Source organism: Lissotriton helveticus, chromosome 10, assembly GCF_964261635.1.
Source record: "Lissotriton helveticus chromosome 10, aLisHel1.1, whole genome shotgun sequence".
NCBI classification, from domain to species: Eukaryota; Metazoa; Chordata; class Amphibia; order Caudata; family Salamandridae; genus Lissotriton; species Lissotriton helveticus.
The window spans coordinates 535,770,341-535,791,817 of NC_136071.1; positions in this window are offsets into that span (position 1 = coordinate 535,770,341).

A 21,477-nucleotide genomic window follows, 5' to 3' on the forward strand; every position below is an offset into this window, starting at 1 on the left:
GTTTGCACCATTAAGTAGGTTGGACGGAGTTGACTGACTCAATAGTGGGTTGGCGGACCAAAGTACTATGGTGCCCAGCCTGTCCAATGGAGCTACATCCCCCTATTCCTCATGTACACAGGTGTCAGATAGTGGTATTGAACTACCAGGAACTAAAGCAGAAGTTATTTTGGAGGTGCAAAAGGGAAATGGTCCCATTGATATAAGAGTGGAGAATGAATGTATAAGGAGTATTTCTACACAAGACAGAAGTGGGGGGGCTGTCGATCTATCTACCTGGTAAGGCACCAGTTTATCCTGTGAACTTTCTTAGGATTTTGTCATGGAATATTGCAGGGTTGAAGGGGAAAATGGACGAGCATGATTGGGGGGCCTTTGTAGACCAATATGATATTGTTGTCTTCCAGGAAAGCTGTTCAACTGATGCATTATTTCGTCTGGGTTATCTGAACTTTTTTAAACCAGCACACAAAGGTCCAAAGGGACGCACGTCTGGGGGACTTGTTATCTGGATTCGACAATCCTTGTGCTTTAGGACCCATGAGTTACCTATTCTAAATGATGATCTACAAGGGTTAAAACTTAGTAGGGTAAATACTCTGGACTTTTACATAATCAACATATACGCAAGGGGACCACCAGGAGGGAAGAGCCCCAAAATTATCAAGGATTTAGATCTCTTATTGAATGATATTGGTAGAGAAAAGTGTGTAACAGTATTGGGGGATCTCAATTGTACGTTCGAACCACTATCGTCGTTGGAAGATGGGTGCTATGGCGAAGTTGACCAGTTATGGAATATTCCCAACTTAACCATACCGCCAGTTAAAAAGGTAACCGAGTCCGCTTTGCAGTGGCTTGGAATATGTCTGGAGTGGGACCTAAGGGCAGCAAATGGGAGGTCCAGGTCCGATTTGGCAGGGAATGTCACTTTTGATAACGGCTACAGTACAAGCCGGATAGACTACTTTTTAATTAAAATGGAGTTTTGGAGCCTATTAGAGGATATGGAAATAATTGTTAGACCAGAAAGTGACCATAATCCTCTATCAATAAATCTGAAAGATGAAGGAGGTTTGTTTAGAAATAACGTAACAAACTATATCACAGCGGGGGCAGTCCTTACAAATGACTGTCGTAGGGTACGCTGGGGAAGGGTTCTGGAAGATCCTGGTACCTTAGTAAAAATTTCACTTGAAGTATCAGCAGCAACCAAAAAGGTGAAGTCTTTATTGGATGGCACGGGTTCATTAGAGCTAATTGGTACAACCCATGAGTCCCTATTTGCAAAACTAAAATCCCTCTTTACAATCACGGGTGGCTCGACGAAAACTAGTAGGAATCCCTTGGGAGCACAATGGTACGACAAGAAATGCCGGAAGGCGCATAGCTCCTTGATTGCTGCTATTAAAACAAGGGAAACTACGGATATTAAAGCAGAGAGGGCAAAATACAAGAAAGCTCTAAAACAAGCCAAGATAGCTTGGGACGATCAACGTTGGCTGGATCTCTATGAGGCTAGCTTGTCCGCCAACCAGCTCAAATTTTGGCAGGTAGTTAAATGGGGAGGGTCAGGTGACTTACAAACCCCGGCAAACCACGTTTCAGCCGAGACCTGGGTCGAGTATTTCTCGACCCTGTTCAGTAGCATGTCAACGGGAAGCTATACCACAAGGGTGAGTAATCTGTCCCTCTCCCCGGTTGTTAACTGTGGGAGTATAGTTTTTTCTGAATCTGAGACAGTGAATGCGTTAAAACAGGTCAAATCTGGTAAAGCACCCGGTATGGACCGTGTCCCAACAGATATCTTTAAGTATGATATGGAAAACTGGGTTCCTTATATTACCTCCCTGGCCAATGCCATCGCTAGAGGAGCGGGAATACCAGACTCCTGGAAAGGGGCTGAGATTCTCCCCGTACACAAAAAAGGGGACAAGTCCAACGCGGCGAATTATCGCCCTATAAGCCTTATTGATGCCCTACAGAAGGTATTCGCTAGAATGTTGCTGGGAAGAATTCAGTTTTGGATGAGGGAAGACAACATCCTGTCCCCGTTACAGGCTGGCTTTAGGGCCAGTACAAGCACTGTCGACCAGGTGCTCAGATTTATTATGATCTAATGGAAGACAGTGCATCTAGGAGAAGGCACAATATATGCAGCGTTCGTAGATCTTAAATCTGCGTTCGATCTGGTCCCAAGAGAAAAGATGTGGGTAGCTCTAGGTAAAATGGGAATGCCACCTGAACTTCTTGAGTTAACAATTAGGTTACACGAACTAAACTTTGCCAGAGTGAGATGGGGTAGCCAGGGCCAGGTGACAGAATCTTTCCCTGTGACCCGAGGAGTAAGACAAGGGTGTGTCTTGGCACCATCCCTGTTTTTACTCTTCATTAACCAGGTAGTGCAGTTTCTTTCTACCACACCAACAGATGCCCCAGTCTTGGGTGGGACTAAGTTCCCACTTTTAATCTTTGCCGATGACACCCTAATTTTGGCAAAAACACAGGTGGGTCTCCAGACTGCTATAAATAAATTTGTGGAGTTTTGTAGTTTAAATGATCTGGAAATTAACGTCTCAAAGACTAAATTTATGGTCTTGACCAAGCATAAACCGCTAAGGGGTTACGTAACTTTGAATGGTACCATCTTGGAACAAGTGGGGGTAATGACCTACCTAGGGGTGACTATAGATTATAGCTTACGCTGTAGGGAGCAGATCGAGGCACTCTGTCTAAAATTTGCCCGTCTATCGGGTTGTCTTGTTAAAGAACAGCGCTGCTCCCTAACAAAAAGAATTCTGCCAGCTTTAAAAATTTACAAAGCAAAAATCAGTTCAGCCATCCTGTATGGCTCGGATCTATGGGGAAATGTAGATCTTGCCCCTCTGGATAAAATCCAGAAAAAGTTCTTCCGAAGCTTGGTAGGTCTCCCACCATCGACACCATCACTTCCCCTTATGCTAGACATGGGCTGCCATTCCATCAAAAACCAGGCACAATATAGGATAGTAGCCTTATGGAGACGTATCTGGTCCACACCGGAATTATCTATGTTTGCCAACGAGATTCTGGATGTGCGATCGTTACTAGGTTCAGGGAATATATCCTGGTTTAAAACCGTGAAGACAACACTTTCTAGAATGGGTCTCCATATGCAATGGTCAAATCCGGGAAACCAGGTATTCCCGTTAAAAAAAAAATTTTAATTGTTGTTTTGGGCCACTGTAAAGGAAGATCTGGTTCTGCTTTCAAAGAACTCTAATATGACCGGTACTTTTCTGCTCCATAAAGTAGTTTCCCAAACTGAGACCTACTGGGACACTATTACTAAAAGTGTAGATAAGAAACTCTATCACCAATTTAGAGTTGGCACGCTACCAATAAGGGAATATACCAACAAATGGCAAAAAAACTTGTTTTTATACTGCCCCTTTTGCAGTGAGCAAAGGGAATCATTGGGCCACTTTCTTTTCGCCTGCCCTGCTTACTACGCACCACGTCGGAATTGGCTTAAACCCATATGTAGAAGGCTAAATGTACGAGTGTGTGAAGAAGCGTTGCATATTTTAAGATCTAATACAGCTGAATGGTTGTCCAATGGCATGGCAAAATACCTCGGATGGGCCTGGATCATTAGAGCCAGGCGCATTAAAGGTGACAAATGAGGGAATAGTAACAGTAGGACCATACCGATATGAGATGTTTAAAGTATAAATTGAAAATTTGAATATTTTTATTAACTCACAAGGAAATATAACGTCTTCTTTTTGATGTAATGTATTTTAATTGTTTTTTTAAAGAAAATGTCTGTTTACAATGTACTTTTTTAAAAACTCGTATTCCATAAAGTTCTACTTTTGTATATGTTTTATATGCTGTCTTTTATGAAGAAAACTTCAAAATAAAGACGTTAAAACTGAAACTGAAATGTTTATCTAATAAATGGTGTACCTCTTGAAGGCGAGGAGGTGGAATCTCAGAGATTAATTGGATGGGGTGTAAATTTCAAGGAGTAAAGCTTCAAAAAGATACCTTTCAATTAAGTATCGCCCACGCCACCAGTTGTGTTGTTTTTAATAAGAAGTTTCAGATGTCCAATTGTGAGTGGAAAAAAAACTGTTTATAAACCCCCAGTTGCAAACAGTTCAACTGACATTGCATATTACAGACATACATGACCTCATGTTGTTCTGGGACTTCAAGCTTACTTTGTTGCTAAGAGAAGCTCAGCAGATGTGTCATGTTGACACATGCAATGCTATCATATGTTATCACCTGTAATGTGGTGTTGTCCTTTGTAATGTAGTATTATGGTATGGCAAGGTAGCTGTAACGAGGTAGGGATGCGTACCCCTCGTGAATGGTGGAGACCTTGCCCTGCTGACCATACATCGCCTCCTTCTTTACAGTCTGAACAGTGGAAGGACGGTCTGATCGGCCCGGACGACGAGGATGAATATAGCGGCTCCTTTAACTGGGCGTTCGTATCCGAGGAGGAGGAACCGCCCCCGAAGGACGTCAGCGAGACAGGACTGGTCAAAAGACGGGAAGTGATGTACGCGGGGTGTGTGATCACCCCGGAGGAGCGGAAGTCGGAAGAAGATACGGAGCAGAGCAGAGGAAGCGGAGGAGACGAAGATAGAGACATCCCGAAGGAACATCGCGGAGAAGACGGAGAGGCGGAGACAGGAGGAAAGCCAGGAGGCCAACGACCCCGTGAACCGCCGTGCCACACTCCCGAGGGAGGAGTGTGGCTGTCACAGGTACGGCGGCGTTGGGCAGCCTGGGTGGGGAGCCGGAGTGCTCGAGTGTAAATAGTGTAAAAAGTCCCGGTTCGTCCCTACCCTCTGTAATTTTTCCTTCCCTTCCATTACCCTTTTCCTCCCCTGTCCCTCACCTCCAAACCCCCCCTCGTTCACAGAGCACTGTACAAGGATTGAGCACGTGTCACTGGGTCTGCTCTCACATTACCTGGACCCTCTAGAGGACTTGATCTAACGGCCTCCCTCTTTGTTGGTCTCTTGCATGTAACGGAGCCGGCGTTATCCAGAGTGACGACACACCGAAGTCCTACCAATAGACGGGAGAAGACCACCGCCACGGACCTAAGCGCTTTTGCCCGAGAGAGATTGACCCTGAGGAATCGAAAGACGTTTATGTCCAAAAGATATATAAAAATAAAACCCTCTTTGCCTTCACTACCTGGTGTCACGGTCGTCCCTACTCCCACGCCCACACTGGTGTCAGAAGTGGGATTCTCCTCTTCAGAACCGACCATGGCGATGGACCAGGTGATCAGACTCTTATAGAGGGGCAACAAAAGCTGGAATGGGCAATCGGCCAACAGATCAACACCACGCATGCCGACCGGGAATTATTCCGAACCACCATGACACAGCAGATGGACAATCTACAAAAGGTGGTACAGGCCCCAAGCACCTCAACCCACCTGGACAGGAGACCAGTGGGACCACACCCCTCAGGAGTAGCTCTGCAGAAATACGTGGCCGGGGAAGACACCGACGCCTTTCTTATAAACTTTGAACGAGCAGCAAGGGCATGTGGACGGCCCGAGGAAAAATGGCCCTTCTTCTTGGCCCCGTTGCTGACAGGAGAGGCCCAGACGGCATATCAGGTTGCCAACCATTCTGGGACTTCCTCCTACTACGAAGTAAAAGAGGTGATTCTGGACCACCTAGGAATGGATGCGGAGGCCTATAGGCTCCGCTTCAGAAAGGAGAAGGGAATCGCGGGTGAGAATCCCAAAACATTCTACCTAAGAGTCAAGATGGCCGCAGAGAAATGGCTGAGACCTGGAAGAAGAAGCAAAGAAGAAGTAATGACCAGTGGCATTCTTGAACAGTTTATGGAAGCCTTGCCATATGGCACCCAGAGGTGGTTAAGACAGCATCCCGGACTAACAGCGTCTCAAGCCATCGAGATGGCAGCTAACTATACTCGGGCAGCACCCCGAACTTTTCCTTGGGATACCGACAGGAGTGGCAAGCCCAACGCGACCCCTTCCAAAACGGAAAGAAAGAAGACGGTCCCTGAGCCACTCAAACCATGACCCTACAGACCGGAAGCACCCACAATGAAGGGGCCCCAATGCTTTGAGTGTGGGGATGGGGGTCACATAGCCAGGATTTGCCCCCACCGAAGACCCACCGAAGAACCTATGGAGGTTGGCTACATACCCAAAGCCGTGATGTACACCGCAGAAATGGGACCTTCGTTCTACGTAAGGGTCCTGGTGAATTGTAAACAAGTAAAAGCCCTGTTAGATTCCGGATGCCGGCAGTCCGTCATCCAGGAAAGACTGTTGCAACCCTCCCAGATAGGACACGATGGCCCCGTGCACATTAGGTGCGTGCACGGCGACGTAAAACCCTACCCCATGGCTCGCATAACCCTTCACCCGATAGGTAGGGAGCCTTGTTCAGTGAAAGTGGGAGTGGTGGGATCCTTACCAGAGGAGTTAATAATAGGAGTAGATAACCCTGATTTCCTATCCCTGTTTAAAAGGGAACTAAAAGACCTCCCTGCCGGGGCTTACCGGTCCATAGAACCCTGGGCTCTGGATAGGGGTTTCAAATTCGCTCAGGCCAATGACTCTTCCCTTATGAATGCGTGGGAAGCGGCTCACATCGCACAGACCACCCCTGCCCAGGGGTACCCCAGATTCAGAATAGAAAACGACCTACTGTACAGGGAAGGGAAAGCAGGGGATCCTATCCAACTGGTAGTGCCAAAAGAATTCAGGGAGCAGATACTATTCTACACCCACACCCACCTAAAGGCTGGGCATAGTGGGACCGAGAAAACGACACAGAATATATTGCGGCTCTTTTATTGGCCAGGCATCTACAAGGAGGCAGAGGCATACTGTAGACAATGCGAGGTGTGCCAAAAGGAAAACCTAACCCGACCTCCAGCCGTACCCCTGCAACCGCTACCCATAATAGGCAACCCATGGGAAAGGGTGGGGATGGATATAATCGGTCCCCTACCCCGCACCTCACGAGGACATACCTACGCCTTGGTAGTGGTTGATTATAACACAAGGTTCCCGGAGGCCTTCGCCCTCAGCGCCCCGACTACGAAGAACGTAGCCGAAAAACTGGTGGAGCTGTTCTCACGGGTGGGGTTTCCGCGGGAGATCCTAACGGATGAGGGGACTCCCTTTGTTTCCCGGATGATGGTAGAGGTATGTAAGTTGCTGGACCTCCGCCACATCCGAACATCCGCCTATCATCCCCAAACGGATGGCCTCAAAGAGAGGTACAACCGGACGTTAAAAACAACCCTAAAGAAACTGTTGAGTGCTGAAACTAAGGACTGGGACAGGATGCTACCCCTGGCCCTGTATGTGGTAAGAACCCAAGTACAGAGCAGTTTGGGGTTTTCACCGTTTGAGCTCCTGTACGGCCGCCAACCAAGGTCTCTTCTAGAGATAACTAGGGAAGCCTGGGGGAGAGAGGAGGCAGCCGAACAGAGAACCCTCCTGGAATATACCCAGCAGTTAAGATCCCGACTGGGTAAACTATGTGACTTGGCATACTCGAACTTAGAAAAAACCCAAAACAACCAAAGACGGCATTACGATAAGGGCAAGAAGTGGAGGTCACTAGAGGAAGGGGATTGGGCCCTTGTGCTTCTCCCATCGTCCACCCAAAAGTTCAGGAGTGAGTGGAAGGGTCCCTACAAGGTCATAGAATCCTTTGGGCGAACCACATATCGGTTACAAATGTCCCCTACTAGGAGACAAACCTTCCACATTAATCTCCTCAAACGGTGGATAGGACAGCCCCCTAGCCCGGCCAATCTAGCGCTTCCATCCAGTAACACCCGGTCGACCTTGGAGCACCTTCCGGTGAACACAGAGTTGACTGAGACAGAAAGACAGGAGCTGTTAAAGACACTACACCCTTTCTCCCCGTTATTTTTGGACACCCCGGGGTGTACACATATGGCGGAGCACCAAATAAATACTAAAGAACGACAGGTAGTTAAACAGAGGGCCTATCGAATTCCAGCAGCAAAAAGGGCCGATGTGAGGAAGGAGGTACAGGACATGCTCAGGCTAGGCGTAATAAGACCGTCGAAGAGTAACTGGGCATCACCCATAGTCATGGTTCCAAAACCCGACGGGTCTACCCGTTTTTGTATGGACTTTCGTGCCCTGAACGCTATCTCGTCCTTCGACGCATTTCCCATACCCCGGGTGGATGAATTAATAGAACGGATAGGGGAAGCTCGATATATCACCACATTTGACCTGACCAAAGGGTATTGGCAGGTGCCCCTAAGGGAGGGGGACCGACACAAAACAGCCTTCGCAATGGAGGATGGGCTCTTTGAGTTTAACGTTCTCCCTTTCGGGCTACATGGAGCCCCGGCTACATTCCAGCGATTGATGAACTCAGTGTTAGCTCCCCACTCCCAATACAGCTCAGTGTATCTGGATGATATAGTCGTCTTTAGTACATCATGGGAAGAACACTTGGGACACATAACCAGAGTCCTAACCGCCCTACAGGCAGCCGGACTGCATGTGAATGCGAGGAAGTCAAGAGCAGCTTTTCCTAAAGTTAAGTCCCTGGGGTTTATGCTAGGGGAAGGTGTTATAGCCCCTCAGGAGGAGAAGATCAGAGCCATAACCGAGACTCCATTCCCTTCGACCAAGAGGGAACTGAGGGCATTCATGGGCCTCGTTGGTTATTATAGACGCTTTGTTAGGAATTTTGCTGACCTTTCTAGTCCCCTAACTGACCTCCTACGGAAAAACATCAGAAACACCCTTCCGAGACCACCCTCAGAGGAGGCCTGTAAAGCCTTCCAAGCACTGAAGAGTGCCATCACTACAAGCCCAGTCCTGATTCCTCCAGACTTTGAGAAACCCTTTTCCCTAGCTACTGATGCCTCTGACACTGGCATTGGGGCAGTACTATCCCAGGAAGGGGAAGACGGAGCCGAACACCCTGTACTCTATGTGAGTAGGAAACTCCACCCAAGGGAACGTAAGTATCCCACGGTGGAGAAAGAGTGCCTGGCAATCCGCTGGGCTGTTGAAAAATTGCGGTACTACTTGGAGGGAAAGGCCTTCGTCCTCTTCTCGGATCATGCACCTCTTCAATGGATGCATAGAAACCGCTCCCAGAATGCTAGAATCCTATGATGGTTTCTCTTCCTACATCCTTTTGCCTTCACAGTGATACACAGGAAAGGAATCAACAACGGGAATGCAGATTACCTTTCCAGGATGCCTATCCACCCCGATCGGGTGAATCCAGGGGGGGGAGGTGTGTAACGAGGTAGGGATGCGTACCCCTCGTGAATGGTGGAGACCTTGCCCTGCTGACCATATATCGCCTCCTTCTTTACAGTCTGAACAGTGGAAGGACGGTCTGATCGGCCCGGAGGACGAGGATGAATATAGCGGCTCCTTTAACTGGGCGTTCGTATCCGAGGAGGAGGAACCGCCCCCGAAGGACGTCAGCGAGACAGGACTGGTCAAAAGACGGGAAGTGATGTACGCGGGGTGAGTGATCACCCCGGAGGAGTGGAAGGCGGAAGAAGATACGGAGCAGAGCAGAGGAAGCGGAGGAGACGAAGATAGAGACATCCCGAAGGAACATCGCGGAGAAGACGGAGAGGCGGAGACAGGAGGAAAGCCAGGAGGCCAACGACCCCGTGAACCGCCGTGCCACACTCCCGAGGGAGGAGTGTGGCTGTCACAGGTACGGCGGCGTTGGGCAGCCTGGGTGGGGAGCCGGAGTGCTCGAGTGTAAATAGTGTAAAAAGTCCCGGTTCGTCCCTACCCTCTGTAATTTTTCCTTCCCTTCCATTGCCCTTTTCCTCCCCTGTCCCTCACCTCCAAACCCCCCTCGTTCACAGAGCACTGTACAAGGATTGAGCACGTGTCACTGGGTCTGCCCTCACATCACCTGGACCCTCTAGGTGCACCTCCTCTAGAGGACTTGATCTAACGGCCTCCCTCTTTGTTGGTCTCTTGCATGTAACGGAGCCGGCGTTATCCAGAGTGACGACACACCGAAGTCCTACCAATAGACGGGAGAAGACCACCGCCACGGACCTAAGCGCTTTTGCCCGAGAGAGATTGACCCTGAGGAATCGAAAGACGCTTATGAAATGAAATGAAATGAAAATGAAATTTATAAAGCGCTACAGTTGCCCTGAGGCGTCCAGGCGCTAAAACAAAACAGAAGATGCCCTCAGAAGGTTACTACTTGTTGAACAGAAAGGTTTTGAGCTGTTTCCGGAAACTAGTTAGATTGGAGTTATCTCGCATCTGCAGAGGGAGGGTGTTCCACAGTTTAGACACATTATATGAGAATGAGCGTCCTCCTGCTCTGGCTCTAAAGATTCTGGGGATTTTGGCTAGTGATGCGGTGGAGGAACGGAGTGCCTTGTTGGGCAGATATGGGGAGATCAGGGCGCAGTTGATTTCTGGGCCCATTTTCCAGAAAGTCTGGTGGGCAATGCATAGAGCTTTAAACTTCACTCTGTCCCTAACAGGTAACCAGTGTAGAGTTCTTAGGCCAGTTTTTATTGAGGTCCTTTGTGGGACTCCCAATAGCGCACGGGCTGCACAATTTTGAGTGCGCTGAAGTTTCTGTTGGGTGTAGTCTGGTGCTCCAAGATAGAGGGCATTATTAAAATCCAGACGGGATTGGACAAGGCCCTGTATGATTATTTGTCTGGCCTCAAATGGGAGAAGGGGATGAATTTTTTTAATCACCCTAAGGAGGCCGATACAGGTGGCCTACACCTTGGTGGCCTGTGTATTAAGGCTCAACGATTTATCGAGCCATACTCCCAGACTTTTGATATTATCTCTCGGGGTGGGGCCACACCCATGCTTGTGGGCCATATCAGCTCCAAAGCAGAGGGGACCGCCGGGCCCAGGAGCATGAGCTCGGTTTTATCGTTGTTGAGCTTCAGACATGAGCTCATCATCCAGCTCTTTACATCCTCCAGGCATGCCGCTAGATTGGGCGGTGATTGGAGGCCGCTCTTCTGTGCAAGGGAGACCACCAGCTGGGTGTCGCCCGCATAGGAGATGATATTGACACCATGCGGACGAACAATCCCCAGCCAGCGGCCTCATATATGCGTTGAAGAGCATAGGGCTCAAGGATGAACCCTGCGGGACTCCACACCCCAAAGGCCTACTTGCTGATACGGATGTGCCGTCGAAGACCTGGAAGGTTCTGACCGATGGAAAAGACTCGAACCAGACCAGGGCTTCTCCGGACACTCCTAGGTCGGCGAGACGGTTCAACAGAATTTTATGATGTACCGTGTCAAACGCGGCACTCAGATCGAGGAGGATCACTGCCACTGACCCCCCCCCCGATCCAAGATCCGTCTCGCCTCCTCAGTTACGGCCAGTAGAGCGGTCTCCGTCCCATGTTTTGGGTGAAAGCCCGTCTGAGAGGCATCGAGAAGATGATTTTCCTCAAAAAAATTAGTCAGAATGGTATTGACGTGCTTCTCCAGGATCTTAGATGCTCATGGGAGCAGAGAAATCGGGCGGTAATTGCCTGGGTTAGCTGGGTCAAGGGAGGTTTTTTTTTAGAAGGGCCCGCACCATTGCATGTTTCCAGGTCGCTGGTACCGTCCCACTTAATATGGAAGAGTTCAGCAATTCCAGGAGGGTAGGGAGAATAGTTTTGCTGGCCAGCCCCAGTGAGCCCGGTGGAGCAGGGTCACACGGAGAGCCGGTTTTTATTTGTTGAGCTAGACTCTCCAAAGTTTCCAGTTTCAACAGAGGAAAAGATTCCAACCTAGTGTCCCTGTCCAAAACTGAGTCCAGGTGTAGAGAGGGCGAGTCAGTGGGAGGGTTTAGAAAGGAAAGGTAGATTTTGTTCACTGTTGGACCTGGCCCTCTTGGCAGGGTCATCCCTAAACTTTTTGCCTTCCTCCAATACTCTCTCTGACCTGTTTTTGTTGGTTTAATGACTCTGGGCACTTTACCACTGCTGACCAGTGCTAAAGTGCATATGCTCTCCCTATGTAAAATGTAACTGTGATTGATTTCCCTGATTGGTTCATTGGATTTACTCTCAGTCCCCAGTAAAGTGCACCAGGAGTGCCAGGGCTTGTGAATGCCAATACTGCTAGTGGGCCTGCAGCGCTGGTTGCGCCACCCACAGAAGCGGCCTAGTAAAATGTGTCTAGGGTCTGCCATTGCAGAACCTGCGTGCAGTCTGGTACTGTCATGCTGGCTGGGCAAGTGCACACACTTGCCAGCCCCTAAACCTTCCCTTAACTTCATATTAGTCACCCCTATGGTAGGCCCAAGGGCAGGGTGCATTGTAAGTATAAGGTAGGACATGCTCTGATGTGTGTGGCATGTCCTAATAGTGAATTACTGCAAATTCGTTTTTCACTATTGTAAGGCTACCTGTTCCCTTTAGGCCAGATGGGCTGCTGGAAATATTACACTCTATAATCCCAGCAGGCTCAGGGAACATGGTAGAAATTAGTGTTTAGTATGCCTGAACTCAGAATAATAAAATACTTCTTTTAGTAAAGTTTATTTTAATATCCTGTGTTTGCAAATGCTACTTTTAGAAAGATAGCATTTGCTTGCCTAACCATTTCAGCCCACCTCTGCTTTGTGTGCATCTGACTGTCTGAGTTGTATGAGTGACAGGGCTGGGAGGTGACAGGTGGTGAATGGCAGGATGACACCTTAGTGGGAGGTGGGAGTTTCCCTGAACTATGCATCAGGCTGTGCTCTGCCACCACAATGCTGGCTCCGCCCCACTGGGGAGCGACTGATGACTCAGCCTGCACCTGGCCCAGGAAGGACCGAAGCTTGTCAACAAAGTACTCCTGGCTGCCCCTGTCCACACAATGCTGGCTCCGCCCCCCTGGGGAGTGGCTGATGTGCCTGCCCTCACACTGAATGCAGAAGCCAGAAGTACCCACCACAAGTGCTCAGAGGCTGAGAACAGTTATGCAGAGGCCCCCCTGGCCAGTGCGAACAAAAGAAACTGTGTATAAAAGTAGGAGCCCTGCTCCTTGTAAATCAGAATCCTGTTTTACCACGAAGGACCTCTGCCCGACTAGAAGGAGAAGAGACGCTGGGAGGACTGGCCTGCTGCTTGCCTTGCTGAGAAAGGAGAGGAGAAGACTTGCTGAGAAAAGACTTTGTTTCTTTGTGCTTTAAACATTCTCCAAGGGCTTGATTGAGCTTGCCCCCTGACCTGGACCCCAGGACTAGTGGGTCCTTGGTGCTTTTGCTCGTCTTGATCTTCGAGCCGTGTGTGCTTCCCTGCTGGAGCCAGACTGCGCCCCTCATCGCCCCCTCCTAGGGCTGTGGCACTCGGGAGCTTGCCAGCCTTTGCCCTGTGAGAGCCTCGCTCCGACCGGAGTCGCTCTCTGCCCCCAGGCTTGGCTTCCTGCTCCTCTGCCCCTTGCCTGCTACTGGAGTGCCTTGAAGCGCTCTCACCCCTCCCGCCGGAATTTCCTTTGTGGATTGTGATCCACGCCGGGTCGACAGCTGCACAGTCCGTGCCCTGTGACCCCGCTTCGCAATCCCCGAGGATTTGCCAGGCCGCGCCGCCCCCGCTGAGGAGACCCCCGCACCGTCGTGCCGAGGGTCGCGGGCCGCGCCTGCCTGCCTGCATACGCCCGCTGGCGTCAAGATCCGAGAGTGCCCCCATCGTTGGAGTCGCACCAGCCTGTGCCGACTCTCGCCAAAGACGAAGTGCGTATTAAATCACCACCGGGCCCGGGGCCTGCCACTCCTTCTTTCCCCGTCATTGCTCCCTGCCTGGGAGCTGCGCAGGGAAGCCTCCGAGTGCCCGGAGCCCCCACGGGTGAGTAGAGCTGTGTGCTCTGTCAGTACTCCCCGTCAGGGACCCCGAGCTCCCCCCTACCTGCTGCAGTGCATCCAGAGCCCTCCCGCACCACTGGGCCGGCCCGCCTTTAACTCTGTCCTCGAGCCGAGAGGAAGAGCCGGGGCCGGCACAGACGTGCTCACGCCCGATGCGTGAGAGTTGGTAGGGGCTGTGTCAGTTTCACCCTTGAAGGCAGGAGAGGCGCTGCAAGGCACGCCGAAGGCCCGGGAAGGGTCCCATAGCCCCAGAACCGAGAGAGGCTTTCTTTGAAAGGGGATAACACGGAGAGAACACTGAAAGAACTATTTTTCTGAAGGAAAGCAATTGAATTATTTTCTTTGAACAAACAAACAACCATTGAAAGCTACAACTAAGAACCTTTGCCTATTTACAACCTGGGGTGCTACAAAAACGTTATTTGGTCTTGTGATAAGTCTGTTGAGTTACATATATATATTTTTACATAAAGAAGCGTATTTTTATATATTTACAGCCTGGTGTCCATTTGTGGGGGGATTGGTATATGTTACTGTGTGTGTGATTACAAATGCTTAACTGAATAACGCCTGAAGATTAGCCTTGGCTGCTCACGCCACGCACCTAGAGGGTGAGCAAGGGTAATTCTAAGGGGTCATCCTTCGCCCTGACTTAGAGGAGAGGGTCCCTGCTTGTCACAAGTGCATACTTGTGCCAACCAGAGACCCCCAATTCTAACATTCACTTTCTGAAAAAAAAAATCCACCAACTCGTTGCATTTGGACGATGAACTACTATTGTTTGTGAAAGGCAGGACAGGTTTTATCAGGGAGTTTACTATGCAATATATTTCTTTCGGCTTAGATTTAGCCGTTGTAATTTTGTCATTATAGTAAGCTGCTTGCGAAGTTTTTATGTCCAGTTTGTAATTCCTAATAGTTTCCCTGTAGATGGCTTTTTCAGCAGGGTTATAGGTCATGCGCCATTTCCTCTCTTGTCTCTTACAGAGACACTTTTGATTTCTGAGGTCTTCTGTATACCATGGGGCTGATTTGCTTTGCCTCTTTGACTTAGATGGATATGAAGGGAGAACCGAGTCAAGAGAGGTGGTTATCCACTCGTCATATTTAATATTGTTTGCCATTGGATCATGAGAAAGTATGGGTCTGGTAATGCTGAAAGCCTTCGTCCAGTTGTCGATCGGAAGTTTGGACCAATTTCGAGTTTTCCGAGATGTAAAGGAAGATGGGGGGGGGGGGGGGGGGTTTGCCCGTGGTCCAAGAGAAGGCTATCAGGAAATGGTCCGACCATGGGAGGCTGCTAATGGTGCCCACCTTAAGCTGATCATTGTTACTAAAGATCGGGTCTAACAGATGCCCCTTTTCATGTGTGGCAGAGGGGACTAATTGCTCCAATTGAATGGCAGCCAAGCTTGACATCATCTCTAGTGCCGTGGAGTCCAGCCGGTAGTCAAAATGGATGTTGAAATCTCCCAGTATGGTAAAGTTGGAGGGAGAGACGACCAGTTGGGAAGCCAGCGATAGAAGAGAGGTGTTGAATTGTCCGATTGAACCAGGGGGGCGGTAAATGAGAATCCCAGTGAAGCTGGTGTTAGGGGAAAACTCGATTGGAAAGGAAAGATTTTCGCAGTCCTCAATCTCCTCCGCTAGACAGCGGCAGACATAGCTCTCTTTGTAAATAATCGCAAGGCCGCCGCCTCTGCCCAGCAGTCGATCAGCCCGCGCTATCTGATAACCTGGAATAATGGCCTGTGCCAAGTCCGGTTGAGAATCTTGATTTAACCATGTCTCGGTCAAAAAGATGTCCAAAAGATATATAAAAATAAAACCCTCTTTGCCTTCACTACCTGGTGTCACGGTCGTCCCTACTCCCACGCCCACAGTAGCACAGGAAGTTAGTTCAGGTATGACTGCTGGTGTCTGTGTGTGACTAACAGGTCTCAATTTTGAAACTCAGTAAGGCCTAGATCAGCCTTTTTCCTTCAATGTTGATAAAGAAATACATTTCTTACCTGCAGGTCCAGTTCTCCAGCATTGGTACCTTTCATAGATTCACACGCTTAAATCATTCCCCCGTCGCCACAGAGAATGATATTCTTGAATCATTCTCCATGGCAACAGGAAATGACTCAAGCATGTGAATCTATGGAAGATCCACTGCTTGAGAAACGCAGAGGCCTATTTACTAGGATAGTGGTGAACCGTGTTGTTAGGCCAAGAAGGCGAACAACACACTCCGTCAGAAACGCAGGGTTGCACCATATTCACACTAATCATGGCACTAAAATTACATTGCCTAGCGCCACCGTCACCATAGTGCAAGGGTGTCTGCGTTGCAGGGGGAGATTGTTTATGTGCAGGAAGGTATCCCTTCCTGCACATAAACAATCTTTGAATGGGGTTTTGTAACTTCTATGTGTGCTTCTTAAAGCAGCAGTGATAGAAGTACCAAAACATTGTCTTTTAAATAATGATTGTCTATGTGCAGGAAGGAACACCTTCCTGCACATATACAATCATTAGCGTTTAGCTGTTTCCATGTGTGCTGCACAACACAGCACACATGGAAACAGCAAAAACGAGGAGAAATAAAAGTTTCTCCTCGTTTCACCAGGGTAAGACCAGGTTTTTTCTGGTCTCAATTGTGGTGCTGTCTCATATTTACCCCTTTGTTGTAAATATGGGACAGTGTCAGAATCAATGGGTGTTGCGGTGAAACGCCCAGCACAACACCCATTGCCCACCCCTTTCTCGGTAAGTGTAGCATGAAAGGAGGCTTTATTTACAAGGTAGCGTAAGTGTTAAGTTTGCGTTAACTGGCTTAACGCTGCCTTGTAAATAAGGGGAAGCCCCTATCACCACCACAAGTCCTGAAAAGTGACGTTGTGGTGGCGATAGGGGCTTGTAAATATGCCCCTCAGTACCTTTAACATAGTCAGTTGTAACACCTGTATTTATAGTGCTTAGAAATAGTAAGAATTTTAGCATTAAGTGCTTTCCAGAAATATGTTATTATTGTTTGAATTGAAAAGAAACATAACTTGCCGACCTCCAAGGTGGCTCAGAATGTTTTGACAATATTATTACTGGTTTCAAATGCATTAAAGACACTATGAGAAACACGTCTGACAGCCACTGCATTGTGAAAGCACATGATGCTTTGGGGTGTGGCATGTTCCATATCATTTCGTTAAATGTAGCTGTATTCTTTTTTTTTTTTTGTTTTGAAAAGCATAAAGTTTATTGAAAAAGGAAAAAAGGGGATAGGGTAGAGGAAGGGGAAATGCAATGAAAGTACAAACAAATCACATACATAAAAGGTCATCTTACCAATATACAAAAAAACAAATAAAGTTATGATACAGATCTGGTCAAATACCTAAAATGCAAAAACATAATGCGGAATATCAATATGGACAGTATTAAATATAAAACAAATCAGAATGTCAAGGAGGTTTCAATACCTCTTGTTCCGAGATTTTGCATACAGAGGAAAGTTGAGCATGACTATCAATAAAGTTTGTAACTGGGGACCATATAAGCGTAAGTTTAAGAGCTAAGGAAACTGGGGAAATATAAGCTGTATCTGGTCTATGATTGTAGCATACAGCATACCACCAAGCCTGGAAGGACAAGTCAGACACACTTTTCCAGTGTTCGGTAATCTGCTGAAATGCTACTCCCAGAAGCAAATCCAAAACCTGTAAATGCAAAGAACAACTCAACCAATCATCAGAGAGAGAACCCCAAAAAATATGAACAAATAAAATGGGACTGTATGATGACAAATTTGGGTAATATGTTTCCAGACACTTTTCCAGAAGTCCAAGACAAATGGGCATGAAAAAAGTAAGTGTTTGAAATCAGTGCCAATGTAGCTGTATTCTAATATGAATAAAGATAAAGAAGAAAGCATGAGCAAGGTATATTGATTAGCCCATCTTCAAATCATAAGAAGTGAAGAAGGGCTCAGGGAGGGCATTCTTACAATTAATGTTTGTTTTCGAATCTTCATTCATTATTAGTCTTTTGGACACTGAAGAACACATATAGTGAGAGCTAGTGGGACAATAGTGCCCTCTCAGTGGAAAAAACCAGGGTCAATTATGAAAACAAAAAAAATAAAATGTTTTTTCCTTGCTCCACTCTGAAGTTAATGTATAAAATGCACATCACATCTGGAACAAGCCGTGGCAAAGTGGCTCCACCATGGAGTCATGGAAAGCAGGTACTCTTTTCTGACTCTGGCACATACACCTAATCAAGAATAAAACAAAATCTGTGCAGATATCGGATACAATATAACAAACCCTTCTGTGGTGATTCAGATTCACTCATTCCTTAGTGATCCTGTGACACTCTTAGTCAGGGACACTGCTTCTTGAGCAGGGTCACTAACCATGAGTTTCACAAGTCTATCTTATGTTAAGAGTGTATTCACAGGAGGCTGCCGAAGCATGGGTTGCCAACTATCTCGGAAGCTTGGAGAGCATACAGTGATGTAGAACATTTCATATTTGCACAGCAAATTGAAAAAGAAGACCTCTCGCCTTCTTTAGCATCAATCACATTCTTTGGGGAGACATTTGATAAAATAAATATAACAATCACCATCTTTGATACTTTTGAACAGAACAAGAAAATATACAAAAATCAGAAGGATATTCGCAACTACAACAACAAGCAAACCTACCCTTATCTGAAGGACGAGTTTTACGACACACCCTACCAACCACCCAGACAGCAAAAGAATTGGGGACGTTTCCGCAACCATCAACAAGTCTCATTCTCAGAGTCCTCAAACACCTCAGCGGAAGACTTCAGCCCAGGAGAGGGACCCAGCACCTCAAGAACACAGAGAGACCAACAACCTAGACCCCAACTATTACTTCCGGACGTTTTTTTAAGAAGCAAGCCGAGGCAGAGGCAGATCAAGAGGGAACTACCAGTACCAACACTCCGGGGAAAGACAAACCCGCCGCAAATTCTACCAATGCGTCCCAAACTAACCATTGCAACAACCAACATGGATACCACCAAGTCTCTTCCAATCTTTAACCTGTCTCAACACATGCTGACTGCCTATAAAACCAATCTTTTGAGCAAGGGACTGAGCTTCGTCCCTACTGTTCGAAGCAACTTCTTTGAATTATAGGAGAACCTACTCAAATTCTTCAGAAGGATAAGGCTCAAACAATTCTTTGCGGATAGACAACCACTTGAGCAAATCACTCGCTCACCGTTCCATCCTGCCTCAACCTTCAACCCGGCACCTGCTCTTATGCCCACCGAGATTTTGACTTTTGAGAGACGGGTACTTTTGGAAATAAAGAACCTCCAAACTCAACATGAGATTGTACCCTATAATCTCTCGCTCTTGGAAAAACAAGCCTTGAATAACCTTAAGACGAACAAAAAATATAATTCTAAAGTCCGCCGACAAGGGCGGCGGCATTGTTGTAATGGATCAAACTAAGAATGATTTGGAAATCTTACGCAAATTGGGCAACACCGATCACTACCGTGCTCTAACATCGGATCCTCTACCAGGGATAAGAACCAAAATCCAACAGATCACAACATTAGCCAGGGCTAATGACATCACAACAGACAAAGAAGCAATCTATCTTAACAACAAACATCCCTGCACTCCTGTACTTTATGTCCTGCCCAAAATCCATAAGGACCAAGAAAATCCCCCTGGCCGAACAATCGTATCGGGATGTGGATCAATCGGCAAATACATTGATAGCATCATCAAGGAATTCGTGCCTCTCACGGACACTTATGTCCACGATAGTATGGATCTAATTAACCTCATTGAGGACACTCCCTTCATGATCGGAACCGATTTGATGGGTGGGATGGATATCGAATCGCTTTATACCAATATTCCGCACCGTGAAGGTTTGCAAGTGATAAAAGGGATACTAGATGCAAGACCACAACCTGCCAGGATCCCTACAGACTTTATAATGTCTCTCTTGGAAATCGCCCTGAAAAGCAACTATTTCCTATATAAAGACACTTACTATCTTCAAATCAAAGGAGTATCAATGGGGGCGTGTTTCACTCCAAACTTTGCCATACTCTTTGTCCACCATCTGGAGACAACCAAGATCTTAACAAATCTCAACCAATTCAGAATTCACATTTCCTTCTGGCGTCATTACATTGACGATATCCTGCTAATTTGGACAGGAAAAGAAGATACCCTATTGCAATTTGTGGATTGGCTCTACACCTGCCAACAACACCTCAGATTTACCATTGATCCCAAAATGAACCCTCTACCTTTCCTTGACCTTTCCCTTCAAGTTGAAGACAATAAAATTGGAACGGTACTATACAGAAAACCAACTGAATGGAACACCCTATTACTATACCCCAGCTACCACCTGCAGGCCCTACGCGACAGACTACCGTTTGGACAGTTCCTACGGATCCGGCGTAAATGTAAATGGAGAAAGGATTTCTTTAGGGAATCTGCTATCTTGACTGAGAAACTCATTGCCCGTGGTTACCCCCAAGAAATTGGTCTCTAGGGTATGCAAACGTGCATGGTATAACCACCGCGAAACCCTACTAACACCTAAAGAAAGGAGGGATAACTCACGCATCCCTTTCGTGTCTACTTTCTCCCCTACCAGTAACAAGATTGCTAAAATCATCAGAGGAATTGGAACACACTCGCCCCACTAAACATATTTGATGACCCACTATTGTTTTCATACCGGAGACGAAAAAACCTTTGCGGACCATCTGGTTCACGCCATTACATGGCCCAAAGCGAACACATGATGAATCAGTAAGTGGCCTATGGGGCCTACAGCCCTTACTCGGACACTACAAATGTCAAAGATGCACTGCCTGTCCTTTTTCTCTCAATACGAAATACTTTGAACATGACGGACAAAAACACCAACTGAGAACTCTCACCAACTGCAGATCCCACAATGTGATCTACGTTATACGTTGTCCCTGCGATCTCCTATACATAGGACAGACAACACAAATGATTAAGGACAGAATTATCCAACACCGGAGTCGAATTAGATGTGGTGTGGTGACAGCCCCACTGGTCACACACTTCCAAGAACACAACCACAATGACAATGATTTCACCTGGATGGTAATTGACCATCTCACCTTACCCACCAGGGGTGGCGATATGAAAAGACTCCTTAACAGTTGTGAATGCCGCTGGATTGCTTGCTGTAATACCATTGAACATGGCCTGAACACCTTAGATGAATGGAATACTACACTCACATGAGGCATCCAGTACTTTCAATCTATTTGACTTTAACCTGACGCAGCACCCAGTCCTATTTCAGCACTGGAGACGACAAATGCTTTCCCTTACATTATCATGCATTCCATTGTGAACCTCGCTTTATCTTCATACATGCCTCTTACATATCATTCAGGTTGACCTATATAGTATCTTTCTAGTTGTCCTCCTATTTACTCAACCACTTGTAATTTATGTATAAATGTATTCAGTGGTTTCTATACTGTACAAATGTCTACTATTGCAATGAAATATGCAATGATGATGCCTCCCTGATACCTGACCAAGCACATACCAATTGTAATTTCAATCT